This window comes from Benincasa hispida, chromosome 8, assembly GCF_009727055.1.
Source record: "Benincasa hispida cultivar B227 chromosome 8, ASM972705v1, whole genome shotgun sequence".
Lineage (NCBI taxonomy): Eukaryota > Viridiplantae > Streptophyta > Magnoliopsida > Cucurbitales > Cucurbitaceae > Benincasa > Benincasa hispida.
Genome location: NC_052356.1, coordinates 38,532,575 through 38,542,855, shown reverse-complemented (window position 1 = coordinate 38,542,855; position 10,281 = coordinate 38,532,575). Strand labels below are relative to the sequence as shown.

Sequence of the window (10,281 nt, the reverse complement as noted above, 5' to 3'; positions counted from 1 at the left end):
CATTAATGATTACTAGCTTTCATTTCTTCTGGAACAATCACAAACACTTTTTTGATTATGAATCTACATTTTTGTTCGTAGACAAAGCTAATTCGGAATTGTCTTTCATTCCAAGGCATAACTTGTATCCATGCGATTCATATTCGACTGGAGTTCGCTCCCAGAAATATAGCCACCCCACCCCCTCACGTCAATCCCACAAGCCTCCGTCTAATTCAAAATGATAACAAAATGCATAGGTTGTTAAAAGCAACTTGAGTACACAGATACATATAGTATACCATCTCATTACTTTATTTCCAGGGAAAAAGAAAAGTAATAAACCTGCAATCTCGAGGATGGATGTGTGTCGAAACTTCAACCTTCGACAACCTAAGCGAGATTCGCAAGATTTCCCTTGTCGAGGGTTGAAGTTTCGGCTTATGTATTGTTTCCAAGTTTTTCTTTGTTCGTCGAGTTTTCAACGTTCGACCTCCAAATTAGTCGAGTTCTCAACGTTCGACCTCTAGCCTCGAATTCCCAAAACAACAATATTTCTCTCATAAGTTTCAAAACAACAATATTTCTCTAATAAGTTTTGAAAACAATAATATTAATATTAAAGGTCCGCTCAACAGAAGCAACACAGTAATCACGGATTTTAGAATTTAAATGTTTTAAAAATTATCCGTTAGTAGTTGAGTACGCGTGTTAATAGTTAAATACATTTCTTTTTGTATTTGACTCTCTATTGTTTATATGTTTTAATGAATCTTTTGATTTTGTAATTTTATGAGATTTTATATTTGGGATTTTTTTTTTTTTTTTGTTTTTATTTTAGACCTTGAGAAAATTGACGTAGGAATCTGACAAATATGAGAAAAATAAGACTATTTATATGAAAAAAGATGATATTTATAAAATTTGTTTTAAAATGAGTTCTTTTCAAGAAAATTTCAAATAAATCAATCACCATATTAAAGGTAGGAACATTTTTTTTTGTTGAAATTTTAAGTTATTTTTGCAAGTATTATTCTTTTTTAACTTTTTAAATTCAAGGGTAATTTTTAAATTTTTAGAAGTTCGGGAATATTTTTTATTTAGAACACTAACAACTTTCCTCCATAATGATAAAGGTGTTTTTCAATCATTTTTAAAGTTTTAAGAGTATTTTTAAAATTTTTGAAAGTTCAACAAAAAAAAAAAAAAGTTATTAGTGTTCTATGTGTATTTTTTTCAGCATTTAGAACACTAACAACTCGGATATAATTCAGCATTTTTTTCTCCTTTTCCATGTGTATTTCAATAACATCACATGTGGACCCTCAAATTAAAAAGTTAAAAAGTAAGAAAGATGTTAGAAATTAGTTTAAAAAAAAGAGGTTACTTTTGAACACCCAATAACTTTTTAGATTAGAAATAAATATTTTTCCGTGTTAATGTTTTATTATTAAAATTTATTGTTAATATACGGTTGTTTTGAGGCTTATTATACAAATTTAGGCCCGAACCATGAAAAGACAAAAATGAACATGACCCATTTTGAAAAGCTTCTTTCACGGTTTGGCCCACCGAGCTCTATAATCAGGGAAGACAAATCACTTCCAACCCTTCATCTTCCTTGATTTCGCTCCAACAGTGTCATTCTTCTTCCCCTTCGATTTCACTCCAAACTTCAGAAGGTACGTTTCTTCTTCTTCATTTCTTTGTTTCTTCATCTCTTCATCACTGATAGCAAAACTTAGAAAACATAGAGCTTCGTTCTTCTTCCATTGATAGATAATTTCGATTCTTCCCAATATGATATATGTTGATATTTTGTTGATAGTTCAATGATTTCCTTCAAATTAGGGCTACATGCATTCTCCATATTTTTTAGGTATTTCACTCACTGTTTTATTATACATTTTGATCAATGTGACAGCTTTTTTCTAAAAAAAAGCTGATTATATGAAGTTTATTTGTTGATTGTTGTTGATATGTTGATTGTAATTTGCTTATTTTTCGGTGAATATGTTGATAGTTTGTTGTTAATTGTGTTTGATTACTAATTATATAAAATTTATTGTACAGTGTTTGATTGTGATTTGTTGATGTTTCAGTGAATGTTTTGCTAATTTAGTTAGTTATCAATTATAGAAGTTATCAATGATGTTTCAGTGAATATGTTGACAGTTTATTGATAGTTTGTTGATGGATTTATCTATATTTCCTGTATTGTAAATTGTTGATTGTTTATTTATAGCAATAGTATCTATCACTATTATTGTTATCAGTGATACTCTTTTATAGCTATCACTAATAGTATCTATCGCTGATAATATCACCTATGAAGCACAGATACTTCATGCGAGACAAAAAAATCAGTATCAGACACGTATCAAATGCCGATACTTCCAGATATTTCATAGATACGTATCTAACACGCGATTTAACGTATCTATTTCTATGCATACGTTTTTTTTTAAGAAAAAAACCAGTAACTCATAATCTTTCTCAATCTAAAATTAGGCAACCTATTTAAAAAGCTCACTACTCGAGTCCAAAACCAAAAGAAAAATAAATAAATAACGGATCAAACCATAGACTAGAATCATCTAATCGCCATCATCACATTTGAGTCCCCACAAAGTCCACCAAAATATAAACCATTTGGATGTCTTCAACAATAAGTTCTTCGTTCATCTTCATACTTCTCTCTCTAATCTTTTCTTCTTCTTCTTCTTTGCAATATGAGTCACTTTTCTATTGTATTTTATTAACTATTGTACTTCAACATCTTAGATGTTTTTTTGTATTGTATTTCAGTGTTTGTATTCTATTTTGTGCTATTATTATTAACTTGTATGCTAAACTTATCTACATCCTAGATTTTCTTAAAGAAAAAAATGTATCTTCAACGTATCAGTATCCTCTTTTTTTATAAATATATATATAAAAAAAGTGGTGTATCCTTAGACGTATCCGTATTTTAGTTTTTTAGAAATTGACGAATCGTCGTATCCGTATCGTGTAGCCGTATCTGTATCTGTGCTTCATAGAGTATCACTACATTAGGAGTATATAATTGATAGCATCTTCAAATGATATCTCTAATAGGCTACTATCAATGATATGAATGAAATGTTTCCATATGTTTCTTTTAAGGATAAATGAAGAAAGGAAATAGAAAATCATTGGAAAGATCAACATCTGGAAAAAACACAAGAAGATCAAGTTCCACAATCTAATGATATTTTATAAATTTATATAAATTTGTGGTTGCTTTTTTCTTATATTTATGTTATTGTTATATATGCAGGAAAATGTATTAATTGTTCCTGAAACTGAATGGACAAACCTGTTGAAAGTCAACTCTTCATAAGGTTAGAAGTCCTATCTAACATAGGAAAATTAGATAAGACATCACTCCAATTAGTTAGGGAAGACTTTTTTGGGCAACTTCTTAGATATGAAAATGAAAAGGATGTTCAACCAACTCATACCCTAATTAAAAGGCAATGCACGACTATAAAATAAAATATCTTGGCCTTTAATTTAGAAAGACATATTTCAGAATTCGTCCTCTAACAAGTTTAAATTGATATGTTTACCCTATGGATGGTATCTATAGTGAACAAGAATCGATGGACAACACAATTAGGAACTTCTTTTTCAAGACAAATACAAAAATTATAAGGAGAGAGCTTCAACATACTTTTAATTTGTTAGGTTCAGATGCCAACATACCCATTGATATAAAGGTCAAACTTGCACACTTTATTTTCTAGAAAGCTTCCTAATTCCTACACAAGGACATAACAAAGTAAGTAGGAAACATTTAAAAATGTTGGATGATGAATAAAAGTTTAAATCTTATCCATGGGGCAAGGTTTCGTAGAGTTTTTTAAGAAGGTTGTCATCAATAAGCCATCTTCTATTTTCCTCTCCAAGGATTTCCACTTGCTTTGGTATATTGAGCTTTTGAAATTATACCAAGATTATCCAACCCCACTATTGGATTTGCACTAAGAATAAAAAACGATGGACCTAGACTTACTCAATGGGAATCTCAAGAACTTGTTGATTGACAACACATCAATAGCAATATTTTCAAAGCCACTGGTGTAAGTGTCTTTTATCACTGTTATTCCCTTTATTTATATATATTATTAGCATGCTATCAAATGATAGAAATTATCACGGATGTTTCAGCTTTTATGACATAAAGATACCATTGATTTTAAGTTATCTGATAGCTTCTATCACTAATTTCAAACTATTGTGACATCTTTAATCATTGATAGCATGTTATCGTAGATAGAAGCAATCAATGATTGTTTCTATAAACATGTTGTATCACTAACATCTTTATTAAACTTTTAGTTTACCATTGCTTTATTGATTCCAACTGAAAAAGAATTACAATCAAACTATTATGGCTATTTTGTGGAGTTGGAAACAAGGGAGATGGATATTGAAAAGGAAAAAAAAAAGAAGGAAAACAAATGTCAACTGGGAGAAAAATTACATCATTACAAGAAGGAATTGAAGAATTAAAAAGAGGACAATAAGACATTAAGAAGGACATCCATGAAAAGCACAAGGAGATTCTTGATATATTAGGTCACATAAAATAAGCTATCAGTAATAAACTTCCACAAAAAGAATAAGGTGGTAAAAAGCAATCTAAAAAATCTCTTGAGAAGAACAAAGCGTCATCATCTAGTTTGGAGCTTTTAGATGCAAGTTTGGAAGTTCTAGAGGTAAAATTTGTGATTTTCTTTTTCTATAAAGAAGTACAATAACATAAATGATATATGCATGCAGGCTGAAATTGAAATTGCTAAGGACAAGGAGGCCCAAGAAAAGGGTGTTCAAGAGAATGACCAGCAAAAACAATTGCAAGATGAATAGAAAGATCCTGAAGATGAAGAGAAAGATCCCCAAGATGAAGAGGAAGATCAAGAAGAAAAAATGATAAAGATAAAAAAGCGGAAGAGAATGTAGATAAAGAAGATATGACCAAAAAGAATATAAGTATTGTTTGATTGATGTTTTTAAGTATAAGATATTAGCATGTTATTAGTGATATCTGAAATCATTGATAATCAACTATCAATGATAATACACTATTTCTGATAGTTTGTTATCAGTGATAGTATAAATAATAGGAAGCTTTATTTACTTGACTGATATTGATAGCACATTGATGGATGTCATGTTATATTTGATTCCATGATTTTAGATTAGTGAAAAGACAAGTCAAAAAAAGTATAGACCAAAGGTTGTGTGGTCGAAAATATGGAGGACAACAAGAGACCAAAACAACCAAAAAAACCAACCAAGAAAATTTAAATATTTGATATACATTACTATTTTGTTTAATGTTTGATATTTTTAGGTTTGCGTTCTCCAAAATTTGACCACAACCTGTGATCTATATTTTTTTGGACTCTTTTTAAGAGTCTGAAATCATGGAATCAAATATAACATGACATCTATAAGTGTGCTAAGTCAAAAAGCTTCCTATTATTTATACTATTACCGATAACAAACTATCTGTGATAGTGTGTTATCACTGATAGTTGGTTATCAGTGATTTCAGATATCACTGATAGCATGTTAATCTTATACCTAAAAAAATTAATCAATCAATATTTACCTTCTCTTTGGTCATATCTTCTTTACCTACATTCTCTTTCTATTCTTTATCTTTATCCTTTTTTTCTTCTTAATCTTCCCCTTCATCTCCAGGATCTTTTTTTTCATCTTCAAGATCTTTCTCTGCTGGTTATTCTTTTGAATATCCTTTTCTTGGGCCTCCTTGTCCTTAAGGGTTTCAATTTCAACTTCCATGCATATATCATTTATGTTATTGTACTTCTTTATAGAAAAAGAAAATCACAAATTTTACCTCTAGAACTTCCAAACTTGCATCTAAAAGTTCCAAACTAGATGATGGCACTTTGTTCTTCTCAAGAGATTCTTGAGATTGCTTTTCACCACCTTCTTCTTTTTGTGGAAGTTTATCACTGATAGCTTCTTCAATTCCTTCTTGTAATGATGAAAAATTTATGACATTTGTTTTCCTTTTTTTTTCTTTTTCCTTTTCAATATCCATCTCCCTTGTTTCCAGCTCTGCAAAATAGCCATAATAGTTTGATTGTAATTCTTGTTCAATTGGAACCAATGAAGCAACGGTAAACTAAAAGTTTAATAAAGATGTTAGTGATACAGCATGTTTATAGAAACAATCACTGATTTCAAGCTATCACCGATTGCTTCTATCTACGATAACATGCTATCAATGATAGAAGATATTGCTATTGATATGTTGCCAATCATTAGGTTTTTTAGATTCCCAATGAGTAAGTCTAGGTCCATTGCTTTTTATTCTTCGTGCAAATCCAATAGTGGAGTTAGATAATCTTGGTATAATTTCAAAAGCCCAATATACCAAAGCAAGTGGGAAGATGACTTATTGATGACAACCTTCTTAAAAAACTCTGTTAGTTCAAAGGAAACCATGCCCCATGGATAAGATCTAAATTTTCTTCATCATCCAACATTTTTAAATGCTTCCAACTTATTATGTCCTTGTGTAGGAATTAGGAAGCTTTCTAGAAAATACAAGTGTACAAGTTTGACCTTTATATCAATGGGTATATTGGCATCAGAACCTAACAATTTAAAAGTAGGTTAGAGCTCTCTCCTTATAATTTTAATCTTTGTCTTGAAAAAGAAGTTACTAATTGTGTTGTCCATCGATTCTTGTTCACTATAGATACCAACTACAGGGTAATCATCACAATTTAAACCCGTTACTAATTTTGAAATATGTCTTTCTAAATTAAAGGTCAAGATATTTTGTTTTGTAGTTGTGGATTGTCTTCTAATTAGTTGTGATATGAGTTGGTTGGGCATCATTTTCATTTTCATATCTAAGTGCCCAAAAGGATATTTCTTAAATAGTTGGAGTGATGACTTATCTAATTTTCCTATGTTAGATAGGACTTCTAAAGTTATGAAGGAGCTGACTTTCAACGGGTTTGTCCATTCACTTTCTGGAGCAATGAATACATTTTTCTGTATATATAATAACATAAATATAAGAGAAAAGAAACCACAAATCTATATAAATTTATAAAATATCATTAGATTGTGGACCTTGATCTTCATACTATTAGTGATAGCAATAAAAGTGTATCACGGATAACAATAATAGTGATAGATACTATTGCTATAAATAAACAATAAGCAAATCATAATACAGGAAACGTAGATAAATCCATCAACAAACTATCAACAAACTGTCAACATATTCACTAAAACATCAATGATAACTTCTATCACTAATAACTAACTAAATTAGCAAAATATTCATTGAAACATCAGCAAATCACAATCAAACATAGTACAATAAACTTCACATAATTAGCAATCAAATACAATCAACAACAAACTATCAACATATTCACCGAAAAACAGCAAATCACAATCAGCATATCAACAAATAAACTTCACATAATCAACTTTTTTTTAGAAAGAAAAGCTATCACAGTGACCAAAATGTATAATAAAACAGTGAACGAAATACCTAAAAAAGATGAAAAATGCATGTAGCCCTAATTTGAAGGGAATCATTGAGTTATCAATAACTATCAACAAATATCAACAAAATATTAGCAAATATCATATTAGGAAGAATCGAAATTATCTGTCAATGGAAGAAGTCCAAAGCCCTACGTTTTCAAAGTTTTGCTATCAATGATGAAGAGATGAAGAAACGAAGAAATGAAGAAGAAGAAGAAGAAATGTACCTTCTGAAGTTTGGAGCGAAATCGAAGGGGAAGCAGAACGACATTGTCGGAGCAAAATCAAGGAAGTTGAAGGGTTGGAAGTGATTTGTCTTCCCCGATTATAGAGCTCGAAAGAAGGTGGGTCAAACTGTGAAAGAAGGCTTTTCAAAATGGGTCATGTCCATTTTTGTCTTTTCCTAGTTCTGGGTCTAAATTTGTATTATAAAAACTCTATATTTGCAATTAGTTTTATCTTCTTATATAAACTTTAATATTTATTATATAATCACTATTTATGCAACTTCCCTTAAAAAAACTAGTTTTTTTTTTTGGAACTATCTACACAAAATAACAAATTTTAATTTTCTTTTATAGAGGCTAATAGATATATATTAGTGACTATCAATGAAAAATGAATGTGGTATACATTTAAAAAAAATGATGCATTTAACTCATAAAAAACAGAAAATAGATTTGATTAGGTGAAAAATAAATAAATATATAAAATAAATTTTCTTTTTAAAGTATAAAATTAAAAACTAAATATTAATTAAAAATTCTATCAGATTTTAAGAGAATCGAAAAGCTAGAAGGATATTACTTTAAAAATCAACGTGAAATTAAATTTGTTTTACCAATCGCAACAAACAGTTTTCCAAGTGGCTTTCTTTACTACAACTAAAGCAATGCCAAACGTAGTCTTAATTTCCAACATACTAAGTTCAAAAATTTATTTGGCAGAAAATTAAATATTTTATCTTTAAAAATTACAATTTTAACAAATATGAACTCGAGACTAATTTTTTTCTTAAAAGAAATTAGTTCTAATTTCTTCCATTTAGACCTGGATTGAAAATTTTCAAAATGCTCTTTATAGGTACCACTGACTTCCAACTAATGCTAAAAACTAAGAAGCAACCTCTCATATTATTTTCATCCCCAATGTTCAGGAGCAGTTCCTCCGGTTGGCTTCATTTTAATAGCCTCCATTATCATCTTCTTCATCTACTGCAAGAGAAAATTTTCAACCAAAGACAAAATTGAGGAAATTATTCAGACATATTCCACAAAGACGCCCAAGCGATACAGTTAATCTAAGTTAAAGAAAATCACAAACTCCTTCAAGAACAAGCTTGGCGAAGGAGGATTTGGCACTGTCTACAAAGGAAAGCTACCAAGTGGATGTGATGTGGCTGTCAAACTTTTAAATCAATCCAGACAAGAAAATGGCCAAGATTTTATCAATGAAGTTGTTAGCATAACCAAAACTTCACACATAAACATAGTCACGCTCTCAGGTTTCTGCTATGAGCAGAACAAAAGGGCTTTGGTTTATGAATATATGCCTAAAAGGGTCACAATATGAGTATATATCCAACAACAGGGTGCAGAAGAATGATATGAAGTTGGGTTGGAACACACTCTACAACATTGTTATCGGTGTGGCACGAGGCTTAGAGTACTTGCATAGTGTCACGGTCATGCTTGTCCAGGGCCTGTTGCCCATGGCCGCATGCCCAATCCAACCCCCTTCTAGCATACTTTCATATCTTGTATTGTATTAACTTAGTTAGCTTGCTTTCTTTACATTTTCATTGTAAGTGACCACTCGCCCTTTTGCATATGCAAGGGCGCCAGTTGGTTTTTTGTTCAGAATGCACTATATGGGGATAAGACTAACCATCACTTCCTCATACCCGAAGTAGTACTCTATAAAGCTGTTGTTGTTGCTTATTGCTTTCTAGTCTACTACAATCTTTCTTTCTTTATTCACACTCACAAAAACTTCTTACGAAAACCTTTTCTCCAAACCCGTTTTCTAAAACTGTTTTCCCTAAAACGGGGGTGGAGGTTGCGAGAGGCACTCGGTTGCCACCAGCAGTCCGTATTCGAGTTGGCTGACTTGTTCGTGAGCGGGAACAAGTGCCGCACAATCGCTAAGAGAAGCTTCCGAAAGAGCGATTGTGACAGTTGGTATCAGAGCCAGGTTAGCTTACAGAGGGAAGGTCAGTGATCATGTCGGCGACAAGAACCTGAAACAAGTCCCATGCGGACAGATTGGTAGAGATGGAAGAGCAAATGCTCTACCTAAGAGAGGTCGCGGATAATGTCCATTTCCTAGAGACTCGACTACAAGAAGTTGCTGAGAAAGCCGATGGAATTGATGCGGTAGTAGGCCGCCTAGACGGATTACCCGTCAGAGAATTGATGATGAGGGTAGAGACCCTCGAGACCAAAACAGCAAGATCCGGCAGCTTTGAACGAGGCGATAGCTCATCGGGCTCTGTTGCCCACATAGAGGAGCGTGTCGAAGAGCTGGAACAGCTCCCAAAAAGCAATACTTCAGATGGTGACCGATTTGTCTAAAGACTTTCGGTCGGCTCTTGACGTCGTCAGAGCCGAGATAGTGGATGTGAGTGCTAGGGTGAATCTCACCATCCGAGCGGTAGGGAACCAAGCCCCATCTGGGGGAGTAATGGCAGTAAGCAGAATAAAAATCCCAGAACCAAAACCCTTCTGT

The 10,281-nt window shown here is 31.9% G+C and overlaps 1 long non-coding RNA gene and 1 pseudogene across 1 annotated transcript; both read left to right on the top strand.

The window, feature by feature from the left end:
* Positions 1-488: 488 nt before the first annotated feature.
* On the top strand, positions 489-7,770 carry LOC120082985. The gene is made up of 3 exons (XR_005483350.1): positions 489-1,661; positions 3,281-3,344; positions 4,789-7,770. It is a non-coding gene; the product is annotated as an uncharacterized LOC120082985 (long non-coding RNA).
* Positions 7,771-8,853: 1,083 nt separating this feature from the next.
* LOC120084041 overlaps positions 8,854-10,281 on the top strand; it is a 7,779-nt pseudogene continuing 6,351 nt past the window's right edge.